Here is a 14,268-nt window from a genome sequence, read left to right on the forward strand (position 1 = left end):
CACTGGCGTATCTTTTAGTGGAATGAGAGGCATTCTGTAGTCGCGTGAAAGGACCTTTCAAGTCAATCTGATCTGTATTGTCCTGTGAAAAAAAGCGTTCTTAGACACAGTGAGGAGTTTTTGGGGATAATGGGAAAATCATTTCCAACTAAATGACAGGAATTTCTTAGTCCAATCATGAGGTGTGCTAGGCTTTTTTATACTGTGGCGGAAAGAGAGAGAGTATAACAGTCATTATAAATAAAGGGCCAAGGAAGTGACAGTTTATGGAAGGAACAATTTGCACATAGTTTTAGAATGTGGTCAGGAGGAGGACAATGTGCTTACACATATGAAACATTAGAAGGTAGACATTATGGAAGCACATATATTTCTTTATTTTTATTGTATTTGGGGAGAGGGGGTTAATATAGCACGTCCAATGTGGAAAAGTGCTTTCCATAGCACCTTGCAGGTGGGCGACATCTAGAGCTGTGCAGTAGCCACCCATGCCCCAGACGTCAAAGAGAACAAGAAGTTACACATGTTGGAAGTGAGGGTGAGACATTGAGGAGATATGATCCCCGTATGAAGCCGAGAGAAGGAGGAGGCGTGAACGTGCATCCATGTATGCAGGCGAGAAGGGAAGGAGCATTGGTCATGCATCCCTGCATGAGGGTGAGACAGGGAGGAGATATGATCCCCGTATGAAGCCGAGAGAAGGAGGAGGCGTGAACGTGCATCCATGTATGCGGGCGAGACAGGAAGGAGCATTGGTCATGCATCCCTGCATGAGGGTGAGACAGGGAGGAGATATGATCCCCGTATGAAGCCGAGAGAAGGAGGAGGCGTGAACGTGCATCCATGTATGCGGGCGAGACAGGAAGGAGCATTGGTCATGCATCCCTGCATGAGGGTGAGACAGGGAGGAGATATGATCCCCGTATGAAGCCGAGAGAAGGAGGAGGCGTGAACGTGCATCCATGTATGCGGGCGAGACGGGAAGGAGCATTGGTCATGCATCCCTTCCTGAGGGTGAGACAGGGAGGAGATAAAATCCCCGTATGAAGCCAAGAGAATGAGGAGACATGAACGTGCATCCATGTATGCGGGCGAGAAGGGAAGGAGCATTGGTCATGCATCCCTGCATGAGGGTGAGACAGGGAGGAGATAAAATCCCTGTATGAAGCCAAGAAAACGAGGCGGCATGAACATGCATCCTTGTATGCAGGTGTGACATGGAGTCATCATGAACATGCATCCCTTTATAAGGACATAACATGGAGGACGCATGAACATGAATGCCTGAATTTTATGGTGGTGGCCTTCGGGTGATTTGGCATGTGCAATTGGTGAAGAGCACTTCTCCTGCGCAAAAAAATAAATCTACTATTAGCACCCTGGAGGGAGCCTCTGCACTTCTTATAGGGAGAAAACTCTGCAATGGAAGGGGACAGGGTCAATAACAGCTGTAAACTCTCACAAGACCATCACTGCTCTCACACTTTCCTGCTCTCAGGCTGGCGGGCCATTATCGGCCCTGGCTGCCACACCATTGCCAGGTTTGTGTAACTATATTATTTCTAATTGGCTCCACTTTGATGACTTTCATTTAGATTCTGACTTGATTATTGAGATCTTAAATAAGTGACTGGGGATCAGGTGTCCACTTATTCTCATGGATAACATCACAACCAACCTTTAATTCAAACATGAGTCATGACATCACAGATGGAGTACAGCTTATGACAGAGGTGGAACGTCACATTGTAGCAGCCCAAGTAGCTCGCCGTGATCGTATAGTGGTTAGTACTCTGCGTATTGGCCGCAGCAACCTCGGTTCGAATCCGAGTCACGGCATTGCGGTGAGGCAATGTCACGGCAGTTGGGCAGATATTTTAGAATTTCCATTAATACATTGGCAATCTCTGAGGAGGACTGAAACAATTCGATATGTCCTGTTACTGTTATGTAACCTTTTGTTTCTTTAATGCTGTTTGCACACTTTTTCATCGGGTGACTGTAATGTATTTCAACCAAATCTAATTAAGAGCGCATTATGTGGTGACATTTGCAGTACGTGAAACATTATAACACTGCCATTTACATCAATAACCACAACTTGATTAAGACATATGTATTGCAGCGACAGTATTTCCCAGTTACAAATGGGAATAAAAACAACATCCGCGAGGGATTGAACCAACGACATTTAACTGATGTTGCCAATGGAGCGCGTTACAGAGAGCGCAAGGTCCCGCCTTTACAGTCACACGCTGATGATAATACAGATGTTTAAATTAACAGGCATATCTGTGGACTTGTGGTCTTTCTACATTGGGACTCATAGTCTAGTCCTAGGCTATTGTAGGCACTGGCGTATCTTTTAGTGGAATGAGAGGCATTCTGTAGTCGCGTGAAAGGACCTTTCAAGTCAATCTGATCTGTATTGTCCTGTGAAAAAAAGCGTTCTTAGACACAGTGAGGAGTTTTTGGGGATAATGGGAAAATCATTTCCAACTAAATGACAGGAATTTCTTAGTCCAATCATGAGGTGTGCTAGGCTTTTTTATACTGTGGCGGAAAGAGAGACAGTATAACAGTCATTATAAATAAAGGGCCAAGGAAGTGACAGTTTATGGAAGGAACAATTTGCACATAGTTTTAGAATGTGGTCAGGAGGAGGACAATGTGCTTACACATATGAAACATTAGAAGGTAGACATTATGGAAGCACAAATATTTCTTTATTTTTATTGTATTTGGGGAGAGGGGGTTAATATAGCACGTCCAATGTGGAAAAGTGCTTTCCATAGCACCTTGCAGGTGGGCGACATCTAGAGCTGTGCAGTAGCCACCCATGCCCCAGACGTGAAAGAGAACAAGAAGTTACACATGTTGGAAGTGAGGGTGAGACATTGAGGAGATATGATCCCCGTATGAAGCCGAGAGAAGGAGGAGGCGTGAACGTGCATCCATGTATGCAGGCGAGAAGGGAAGGAGCATTGGTCATGCATCCCTGCATGAGGGTGAGACAGGGGGGAGATATGATCCCCGTATGAAGCCGAGAGAAGGAGGAGGCGTGAACGTGCATCCATGTATGCGGGCGAGACAGGAAGGAGCATTGGTCATGCATCCCTGCATGAGGGTGAGACAGGGAGGAGATATGATCCCCGTATGAAGCCGAGAGAAGGAGGAGGCGTGAACGTGCATCCATCTATGCAGGCGAGAAGGGAAGGAGCATTGGTCATGCATCCCTGCATGAGGGTGAGACAGGGAGGAGATATGATCCCTGTATGAAGCCGAGAGAAGGAGGAGGCGTGAACATGCATCCATGTATGCGGGCGAGACAGGAAGGAGCATTGGTCATGCATCCCTGCATGAGGGTGAGACAGGGAGGAGATATGATCCCCGTATGAAGCCGAGAGAAGGAGGAGGCGTGAACGTGCATCCATGTATGCAGGCGAGACGGGAAGGGGCATTGGTCATGAATCCCTTCCTGAGGGTGAGACAGGGAGGAGATAAAATCCCCGTATGAAGCCGAGAGAACGAGGAGGCATGAACGTGCATCCATGTATGCGGGCGAGAAGGGAAGGAGCATTGGTCATGCATCCCTGCATGAGGGTGAGACAGGGAGGAGATAAAATCCCTGTATGAAGCCAAGAGAACGAGGCGGCATGAACATGCATCCTTGTATGCAGGTGTGACATGGAGTCATCATGAACATGCATCCCTTTATAAGGACATAACATGGAGGACGCATGAACATGAATGCCTGAATTTTATGGTGGTGGCCTTCGGGTGATTTGGCACGTGCAATTGGTGAAGAGCACTTCTCCTGCGCAAAAAAATAAATGTACTATTAGCACCCCGGAGGGAGCCTCTGCACTTCTTATAGGGAGAAAACTCTGCAATGGAAGGGGACAGGGTCAATAACAGCTGTAAACTCTCACAAGACCATCACTGCTCTCACACTTTCCTGCTCTCAGGCTGGCGGGCCATTATCGGCCCTGGCTGCCGCACCATTGCCAGGTTTGTGTAACTATATTATTTCTAATTGGCTCCACTTTGATGACTTTCATTTGGATTCTGACTTGATTATTGAGATCTTAAATAAGTGACTGGGGATCAGGTGTCCACTTATTCTCATGGATAACATCACATCCAACCTTTAATTCAAGCATGAGTCATGACATCACAGATGGAGTACAGCTTATGATAGAGGTGGAACGTCACATTGTAGCAGCCCAAGTAGCTCGCCGTGATCGTATAGTGGTTAGCACTCTGCGTTGTGGCCGCAGCAACCTCGGTTCGAATCCGAGTCACGGCATTGCGGTGAGGCAATGTCACGGCAGTTGGGCAGATATTTTAGAATTTCCATTAATACATTGGCAATCTCTGTGGAGGACTGAAACAATTCGATATGTCCTGTTACTGTTATGAACCTTTTGTTTCTTTAATGCTCTTTGCACACTTTTTCATCGGGTGACTGTAATGTATTTCAACCAAATCTAATTAAGAGCGCATTATGTGGTGACATTTGCAGTACATGAAACATTATAACACTGCCATTTACGTCAATAACCACTAGCTTGATTAAGACATATGTATTGCAGCGACAGTATTTCCCAGTTACAAATTCGAATAAAAACAACATCCGCGAGGGATTGAACCAACGACATTTAACTGATGTTGCCAATGGAGCGCGTTACAGAGAGCGCGAGGTCCCGCCTTTGCAGTCACACGCTGATGATAATACAGATGTTTAAATAAACAGGCATATCTGTGGACTTGTGGTCTTTCTACATTGGGACTCATAGTCTAGTCCTAGGCTATTGTAGGCACTGGCGTATCTTTTAGTGGAATGAGAGGCATTCTGTATTCGCGTGAAAGGACCTTTCAAGTCAATCTGATCTGTATTGTCCTGTGAAAAAAAGCGTTCTTAGACACAGTGAGGAGTTTTTGGGGATAATGGGAAAATCATTTCCAACTAAATGACAGGAATTTCTTAGTCCAATCATGAGGTGTGCTAGGCTTTTTTATACTGTGGCGGAAAGAGAGAGAGTATAACAGTCATTATAAATAAAGGGCCAAGGAAGTGACAGTTTATGGAAGGAACAATTTGCACATAGTTTTAGAATGTGGTCAGGAGGAGGACAATGTGCTTACACATATGAAACATTAGAAGGTAGACATTATGGAAGCACATATATTTCTTTATTTTTATTGTATTTGGGGAGAGGGGGTTAATATAGCACGTCCAATGTGCAAAAGTGCTTTCCATAGCACCTTGCAGGTGGGCGACATCTAGAGCTGTGCAGTAGCCACCTATGCCCCAGACGTGAAAGAGAACAAGAAGTTACACATGTTGGAAGTGAGGGTGAGACATTGAGGAGATATGATCCCCGTATGAAGCCGAGAGAATGAGGAGGCGTGAACGTGCATCCATGTATGCAGGCGAGAAGGGAAGGAGCATTGGTCATGCATCCCTGCATGAGGGTGAGACAGGGAGGAGATATCATCCCCGTATGAAGCCGAGAGAAGGAGGAGGCGTGAACGTGCATCCATGTATGCGGGCGAGACAGGAAGGAGCATTGGTCATGCATCCCTGCATGAGGGTGAGACAGGGAGGAGATATGATCCCCGTATGAAGCCGTGAGAAGGAGGAGGCGTGAACGTGCATCCATGTATGCAGGCGAGAAGGGAAGGAGCATTGGTCATGCATCCCTGCATGAGGGTGAGACAGGGAGGAGATATGATCCCCGTATGAAGCCGAGAGAAGGAGGAGGCGTGAACGTGCATCCATGTATGCGGGCGAGACAGGAAGGAGCATTGGTCATGCATCCCTGCATGAGGGTGAGACAGGGAGGAGATATGATCCCCGTATGAAGCCGAGAGAAGGAGGAGGCGTGAACGTGCATCCATGTATGCGGGCGAGACGGGAAGGAGCATTGGTCATGCATCCCTTCCTGAGGGTGAGACAGGGAGGAGATAAAATCCCTGTATGAAGCCGAGAGAACGAGGAGACATGAACGTGCATCCATGTATGCGGGCGAGAAGGGAAGGAGCATTGGTCATGCATCCCTGCATGAGGGTGAGACAGGGAGGAGATAAAATCCCTGTATGAAGCCAAGAGAACGAGGCGGCATGAACATGCATCCTTGTATGCAGGTGTGACATGGAGTCATCATGAACATGCATCCCTTTATAAGGACATAACATGGAGGACGCATGAACATGAATGCCTGAATTTTTTGGTGGTGGCCTTCGGGTGATTTGGCACGTGCAATTGGTGAAGAGCACTTCTCCTGTGCAAAAAAATAAATGTACTATTAGCACCCCGGAGGGAGCCTCTGCACTTCTTATAGGGAGAAAACTCTGCAATGGAAGGGGACAGGGTCACTAACAGCTGTAAACTCTCACAAGACCATCACTGCTCTCACACTTTCCTGCTCTCAGGCTGGCGGGCCATTATCGGCCCTGGCTGCCGCACCATTGCCAGGTTTGTGTAACTATATTATTTCTAATTGGCTCCACTTTGATGACTTTCATTTGGATTCTGACTTGATTATTGAGATCTTAAATAAGTGACTGGGGATCAGGTGTCCACTTATTCTCATGGATAACATCACAACCAACCTTTAATTCAAACATGAGCCATGACATCACAGATGGAGTACAGCTTATGATAGAGGTGGAACGTCACATTGTAGCAGCCCAAGTAGCTCGCCGTGATCGTATAGTGGTTAGTACTCTGCGTTGTGGCCGCAGCAACCTCGGTTCGATCATTGCGGTGAGGCAATGTCACAGCAGTTGGGCAGATATTTTAGAATTTCCATTAATACATTGGCAATCTCTGTGGAGGACTGAAACAATTCGATATGTCCTGTTACTGTTATGAACCTTTTGCTTCTTTAATGCTCTTTGCACACTTTTTCATCGGGTGACTGTAATGTATTTCAACCAAATCTAATTAAGAGCGCATTATGTGGTGACATTTGCAGTACATGAAACATTATAACACTGCCATTTACGTCAATAACCACTAGCTTGATTAAGACATATCTATTGCAGCGACAGTATTTCCCAGTTACAAATGGGAATAAAAACAACATCCGCGAGGGATTGAACCAACGACATTTAACTGATGTTGCTAATGGAGGGCGTTACAGAGAGCGCGAGGTCCCGCCTTTACAGTCACACGCTGATGATAATACAGATGTTTAAATAAACAGGCATATCTGTGGACTTGTGGTCTTTCTACATTGGGACTCATAGTCTAGTCCTAGGCTATTGTAGGCACTGGCGTATCTTTTAGTGGAATGAGAGGCATTCTGTAGTCGCGTGAAAGGACCTTTCAAGTCAATCTGATCTGTATTGTCCTGTGAAAAAAAGCGTTCTTAGACACAGTGAGGAGTTTTTGGGGATAATGGGAAAATCATTTCCAACTAAATGACAGGAATTTCTTAGTCCAATCATGAGGTGTGCTAGGCTTTTTTATACTGTGGCGGAAAGAGAGAGAGTATAACAGTCATTATAAATAAAGGGCCAAGGAAGTGACAGTTTATGGAAGAAACAATTTGCACATAGTTTTAGAATGTGGTCAGGAGGAGGACAATGTGCTTACACATATGAAACATTAGAAGGTAGACATTATGGAAGCACATATATTTCTTTATTTTTATTGTATTTGGGGAGAGGGGGTTAATATAGCACGTCCAATGTGGAAAAGTGCTTTCCATAGCACCTTGCAGGTGGGCGACATCTAGAGCTGTGCAGTAGCCACCCATGCCCCAGACGTCAAAGAGAACAAGAAGTTACACATGTTGGAAGTGAGGGTGAGACATTGAGGAGATATGATCCCCGTATGAAGCCGAGAGAAGGAGGAGGCGTGAACGTGCATCCATGTATGCAGGCGAGAAGGGAAGGAGCATTGGTCATGCATCCCTGCATGAGGGTGAGACAGGGAGGAGATATGATCCCCGTATGAAGCCGAGAGAAGGAGGAGGCGTGAACGTGCATCCATGTATGCGGGCGAGACAGGAAGGAGCATTGGTCATGCATCCCTGCATGAGGGTGAGACAGGGAGGAGATATGATCCCTGTATGAAGCCGAGAGAAGGAGGAGGCGTGAACGTGCATCCATGTATGCAGGCGAGAAGGGAAGCAGCATTGGTCATGCATCCCTGCATAAGGGTGAGACAGGGAGGAGATATGATCCCCGTATGAAGCCGAGAGAAGGAGGAGGCGTGAACGTGCATCCATGTATGCGGGCGAGACAGGAAGGAGCATTGGTCATGCATCCCTGCATGAGGGTGGGACAGGGAGGAGATATGATCCCCGTATGAAGCCGAGAGAAGGAGGAGGCATGAACGTGCATCCATGTATGCGAGCGAGAAGGGAAGGAGCATTGGTCATGCATCCCTGCATGAGGGTGAGACAGGGAGGAGATATGATCCCTGTATGAAGCCGAGAGAAGGAGGAGGCGTGAACGTGCATCCATGTATGCGGGCGAGACAGGAAGGAGCATTGGTCATGCATCCCTGCATGAGGGTGAGACAGGGAGGAGATATGATCCCCGTATGAAGCCGAGAGAAGGAGGAGGCGTGAACGTGCATCCATGTATGCAGGCGAGACGGGAAGGAGCATTGGTCATGCATCCCTTCCTGAGGGTGTGACAGGGAGGAGATAAAATCCCCGTATGAAGCCGAGAGAACGAGGAGACATGAACGTGCATCCATGTATGCGGGCGAGAAGGGAAGGAGCATTGGTCATGCATCCCTGCATGAGGGTGAGACAGGGAGGAGATAAATTCCCTGTATGAAGCCAAGAGAACGAGGCGGCATGAACATGCATCCTTGTATGCAGGTGTGACATGGAGTCATCATGAACATGCATCCCTTTATAAGGACATAACATGGAGGACGCATGCACATGAATGCCTGAATTTTATGGTGGTGGCCTTCGGGTGATTTGGCACGTGCAATTGGTGAAGAGCACTTCTCCTGCGCAAAAAAATAAATGTACTATTAGCACCCCGGAGGGAGCCTCTGTACTTCCTATAGGGAGAAAACTCTGCAATGGAAGGGGACAGGGTCAATAACAGCTGTAAACTCTCACAAGACCATCACTGCTCTCACACTTTCCTGCTCTCAGGCTGGCGGGCCATTATCGGCCCTGGCTGCCACACCATTGCCAGGTTTGTGTAACTATATTATTTCTAATTGGCTCCACTTTGATGACTTTCATTTGGATTCTGACTTGATTATTGAGATCTTAAATAAGTGACTGGGGATCAGGTGTCCACTTATTCTCATGGATAACATCACAACCAACCTTTAATTCAAACATGAGTCATGACATCACAGATGGAGTACAGCTTATGACAGAGGTGGAACGTCACATCGTAGTAGCCCACTCGCGTGATCGTATAGTGGTTAGTACTCTGCGTTGTGGCCGCAGCAACCTCGGTTCGAATCCGAGTCACGGCATTGCGGTGAGGCAATGTCACGGCAGTTGGGCAGATATTTTAGAATTTCCATTAATACATTGGCAATCTCTTTGGAGGACTGAAACAATTTGATATGTCCTGTTACTGTTATGAACCTTTTGTTTCTTTAATGCTCTTTGCACACTTTTTCATCGGGTGACTGTAATGTATTTCAACCAAATCTAATTAAGAGCGCATTATGTGGTGACATTTGCATTACATGAAACATTATAACACTGCCATTTACGTCAATAACCACTAGCTTGATTAAGACAAATGTATTGCAGCGACAGTATTTCCCAGTTACAAATGGGAATAAAAACAACATCCGCGAGGGATTGAACCAACGACATTTAACTGATGTTGCCAATGGAGCGCGTTACAGAGAGCGCGAGGTCCCGCCTTTACAGTCACACGCTGATGATAATACAGATGTTTAAATAAACAGGCATATCTGTGGACTTGTGGTCTTTCTACATTGGGACTCATAGTCTAGTCCTAGGCTATTGTAGGCACTGGCGTATCTTTTAGTGGAATGAGAGGCATTCTGTAGTCGCGTGAAAGGACCTTTCAAGTCAATCTGATCTGTATTGTCCTGTGAAAAAAAGCGTTCTTAGACACAGTGAGGAGTTTTTGGGGATAATGGGAAAATCATTTCCAACTAAATGACAGGAATTTCTTAGTCCAATCATGAGGTGTGCTAGGATTTTTTATACTGTGGCGGAAAGAGAGAGAGTATAACAGTCATTATAAATAAAGGGCCAAGGAAGTGACAGTTTATGGAAGGAACAATTTGCACATAGTTTTAGAATGTGGTCAGGAGGAGGACAATGTGCATACACATATGAAACATTAGAAGGTAGACATTATGGAAGCACATATATTTCTTTATTTTTATTGTATTTGGGGAGAGGGGGTTAATATAGCACGTCCAATGTGGAAAAGTGCTTTCCATAGCACCTTGCAGGTGGGCGACATCTAGAGCTGTGCAGTAGCCACCCATGCCCCAGACGTCAAAGAGAACAAGAAGTTACACATGTTGGAAGTGAGGGTGAGACATTGAGGAGATATGATCCCCGTATGAAGCCGAGAGAAGGAGGAGGTGTGAACGTGCATCCATGTATGCAGGCGAGAAGGGAAGGAGCATTGGTCATGCATCCCTGCATGAGGGTGAGACAGGGAGGAGATATGATCCCCGTATGAAGCCGAGAGAAGGAGGAGGCGTGAACGTGCATCCATGTATGCGGGCGAGACAGGAAGGAGCATTGGTCATGCATCCCTGCATGAGGGTGAGACAGGGAGGAGATATGATCCCCGTATGAAGCCGAGAGAAGGAGGAGGCGTGAACGTGCATCCATGTATGCGGGCGAGACAGGAAGGAGCATTGGTCATGCATCCCTGCATGAGGGTGAGACAGGGAGGAGATATGATCCCCGTATGAAGCCGAGAGAAGGAGGAGGCGTGAACGTGCATCCATGTATGCAGGCGAGAAGGGAAGGAGCATTGGTCATGCATCCCTGCATGAGGGTGAGACAGGGAGGAGATATGATCCCTGTATGAAGCCGAGAGAAGGAGGAGGCGTGAACATGCATCCATGTATGCGGGCGAGACAGGAAGGAGCATTGGTCATGCATCCCTGCATGAGGGTGAGACAGGGAGGAGATATGATCCCCGTATGAAGCCGAGAGAAGGAGGAGGCGTGAACGTGCATCCATGTATGCAGGCGAGACGGGAAGGAGCATTGGTCATGCATCCCTTCCTGAGGGTGAGACAGGGAGGAGATAAAATCCCCGTATGAAGCCGAGAGAACGAGGAGACATGAACGTGCATCCATGTATGCGGGCGAGAAGGGAAGGAGCATTGTTCATGCATCCCTGCATGAGGGTGAGACAGGGAGGAGATAAAATCCCTGTATGAAGCCAAGAGAACGAGGCGGCATGAACATGCATCCTTGTATGCAGGTGTGACATGGAGTCATCATGAACATGCATCCCTTTATAAGGACATAACATGGAGGACGCATGAACATGAATACCTGAATTTTATGGTGGTGGCCTTCGGGTGATTTGGCACGTGCAATTGGTGAAGAGCACTTCTCCTGCGCAAAAAAATAAATGTACTATTAGCACCCCGGAGGGAGCCTCTGCACTTCTTATAGGGAGAAAACTCTGCAATGGAAGGGGACAGGGTCAATAACAGCTGTAAACTCTCACAAGACCATCACTGCTCTCACACTTTCCTGCTCTCAGGCTGGCGGGCCATTATCGGCCCTGGCTGACGCACCATTGCCAGGTTTGGGTAACTATATTATTTCTAATTGGCTCCACTTTGATGACTTTCATTTTGATTCTGACTTGATTATTGAGATCTTTAATAAGTGACTGGGGATCAGGTGTCCACTTATTCTCATGGATAACATCACAACCAACCTTTAATTCAAACATGAGTCATGACATCACAGATGGAGTACAGCTTATGATAGAGGTGGAACGTCACATTGTAGCAGCCCAAGTAGCTCGCCGTGATCGTATAGTGGTTAGTACTCTGCGTTGTGGCCGCAGCAACCTCGGTTCGAATCCGAGTCACGGCATTGCAGTGAGGCAATGTCACGGCAGTTGGGCAGATATTTTAGAATTTCCATTAATACATTGGCAATCTCTGTGGAGGACTGAAACAATTCGATATGTCCTGTTACTGTTATGAACCTTTTGTTTCTTTAATGCTCTTTGCACACTTTTTCATCGGGTGACTGTAATGTATTTCAACCAAATCTAATTAAGAGCGCATTATGTGGTGACATTTGCAGTACATGAAACATTATAACACTGCCATTTACGTCAATAACCACTAGCTTGATTAAGACATATGTATTGCAGCGACAGTATTTCCCAGTTACAAATGGGAATAAAAACAACATCCGCGAGGGATTGAACCAACGACATTTAACTGATGTTGCCAATGGAGCGCGTTACAGAGAGCGCGAGGTCCCGCCTTTGCAGTCACACGCTGATGATAATACAGATGTTTAAATAAACAGGCATATCTGTGGACTTGTGGTCTTTCTACATTGGGACTCATAGTCTAGTCCTAGGCTATTATAGGCACTGGCGTATCTTTTAGTGGAATGAGAGACATTCTGTAGTCGCGTGAAAGGACCTTTCAAGTCAATCTGATCTGTATTGTCCTGTGAAAAAAAGCATTCTTAGACACAGTGAGGAGTTTTTGGGGATAATGGGAAAATCATTTCCAACTAAATGACAGGAATTTCTTAGTCCAATCATGAGGTGTGCTAGGCTTTTTTATACTGTGGCGGAAAGAGAGACAGTATAACAGTCATTATAAATAAAGGGCCAAGGAAGTGACAGTTTATGGAAGGAACAATTTGCACATAGTTTTAGAATGTGGTCAGGAGGAGGACAATGTGCTTACACATATGAAACATTAGAAGGTAGACATTATGGAAGCACATATATTTCTTTATTTTTATTGTATTTGGGGAGAGGGGGTTAATATAGCACGTCCAATGTGGAAAAGTGCTTTCCATAGCACCTTGCAGGTGGGCGACATCTAGAGCTGTGCAGTAGCCACCCATGCCCCAGACGTCAAAGAGAACAAGAAGTTACACATGTTGGAAGTGAGGGTGAGACATTGAGGAGATATGATCCCCGTATGAAGCCGAGAGAAGGAGGAGGCGTGAACGTGCATCCATGTATGCAGGCGAGAAGGGAAGGAGCATTGGTCATGCATCCCTGCATGAGGGTGAGACAGGGAGGAGATATCATCCCCGTATGAAGCCGAGAGAAGGAGGAGGCGTGAACGTGCATCCATGTATGCGGGCGAGACAGGAAGGAGCATTGGTCATGCATCCCTGCATGAGGGTGAGACAGGGAGGAGATATGATCCCCGTATGAAGCCGTGAGAAGGAGGAGGCGTGAAGGTGCATCCATGTATGCAGGCGAGAAGGGAAGGAGCATTGGTCATGCATCCCTGCATGAGGGTGAGACAGGGAGGAGATATGATCCCCGTATGAAGCCGAGAGAAGGAGGAGGCGTGAACGTGCATCCATGTATGCGGGCGAGACAGGAAGGAGCATTGGTCATGCATCCCTGCATGAGGGTGAGACAGGGAGGAGATATGATCCCCGTATGAAGCCGAGAGAAGGAGGAGGCGTGAACGGGCATCCATGTATGCGGGCGAGACGGGAAGGAGCATTGGTCATGCATCCCTTCCTGAGGGTGAGACAGGGAGGAGATAAAATCCCTGTATGAAGCCGAGAGAACGAGGAGACATGAACGTGCATCCATGTATGCGGGCGAGAAGGGAAGGAGCATTGGTCATGCATCCCTGCATGAGGGTGAGACAGGGAGGAGATAAAATCCCTGTATGAAGCCAAGAGAACGAGGCGGCATGAACATGCATCCTTGTATGCAGGTGTGACATGGAGTCATCATGAACATGCATCCCTTTATAAGGACATAACATGGAGGACGCATGAACATGAATGCCTGAATTTTTTGGTGGTGGCCTTCGGGTGATTTGGCACGTGCAATTGGTGAAGAGCACTTCTCCTGCGCAAAAAAATAAATGTACTATTAGCACCCCGGAGGGAGCCTCTGCACTTCTTATAGGGAGAAAACTCTGCAATGGAAGGGGACAGGGTCAATAACAGCTGTAAACTCTCACAAGACCATCACTGCTCTCACACTTTCCTGCTCTCAGGCTGGCGGGCCATTATCGGCCTTGGCTGCCGCACCATTGCCAGGTTTGTGTAACTATATTATTTCTAATTGGCTCCACTTT

The 14,268-nt window shown here is 46.8% G+C and overlaps 2 non-coding genes across 2 annotated transcripts; both read left to right on the plus strand.

Annotated features, from left to right (window-relative positions):
- Window positions 1-4,237: 4,237 nt before the first annotated feature.
- Window positions 4,238-4,309, plus strand: TRNAH-GUG (transfer RNA histidin (anticodon GUG)). Its single transcript has one exon. It is a non-coding gene; the product is annotated as a tRNA-His (tRNA).
- A 7,677-nt stretch (window positions 4,310-11,986) lies between these two features.
- TRNAH-GUG (transfer RNA histidin (anticodon GUG)) lies at window positions 11,987-12,058 on the plus strand. Its single transcript has one exon. It is a non-coding gene; the product is annotated as a tRNA-His (tRNA).
- The last annotated feature ends 2,210 nt before the right edge of the window (window positions 12,059-14,268 follow it).

The sequence above is a fragment of the Ambystoma mexicanum genome (genome assembly GCF_040938575.1).
Source record: "Ambystoma mexicanum isolate Mex_15411 chromosome 12 unlocalized genomic scaffold, UKY_AmexF1_1 Mex_chr12_unloc.1, whole genome shotgun sequence".
NCBI classification, from domain to species: domain Eukaryota; kingdom Metazoa; phylum Chordata; class Amphibia; order Caudata; family Ambystomatidae; genus Ambystoma; species Ambystoma mexicanum.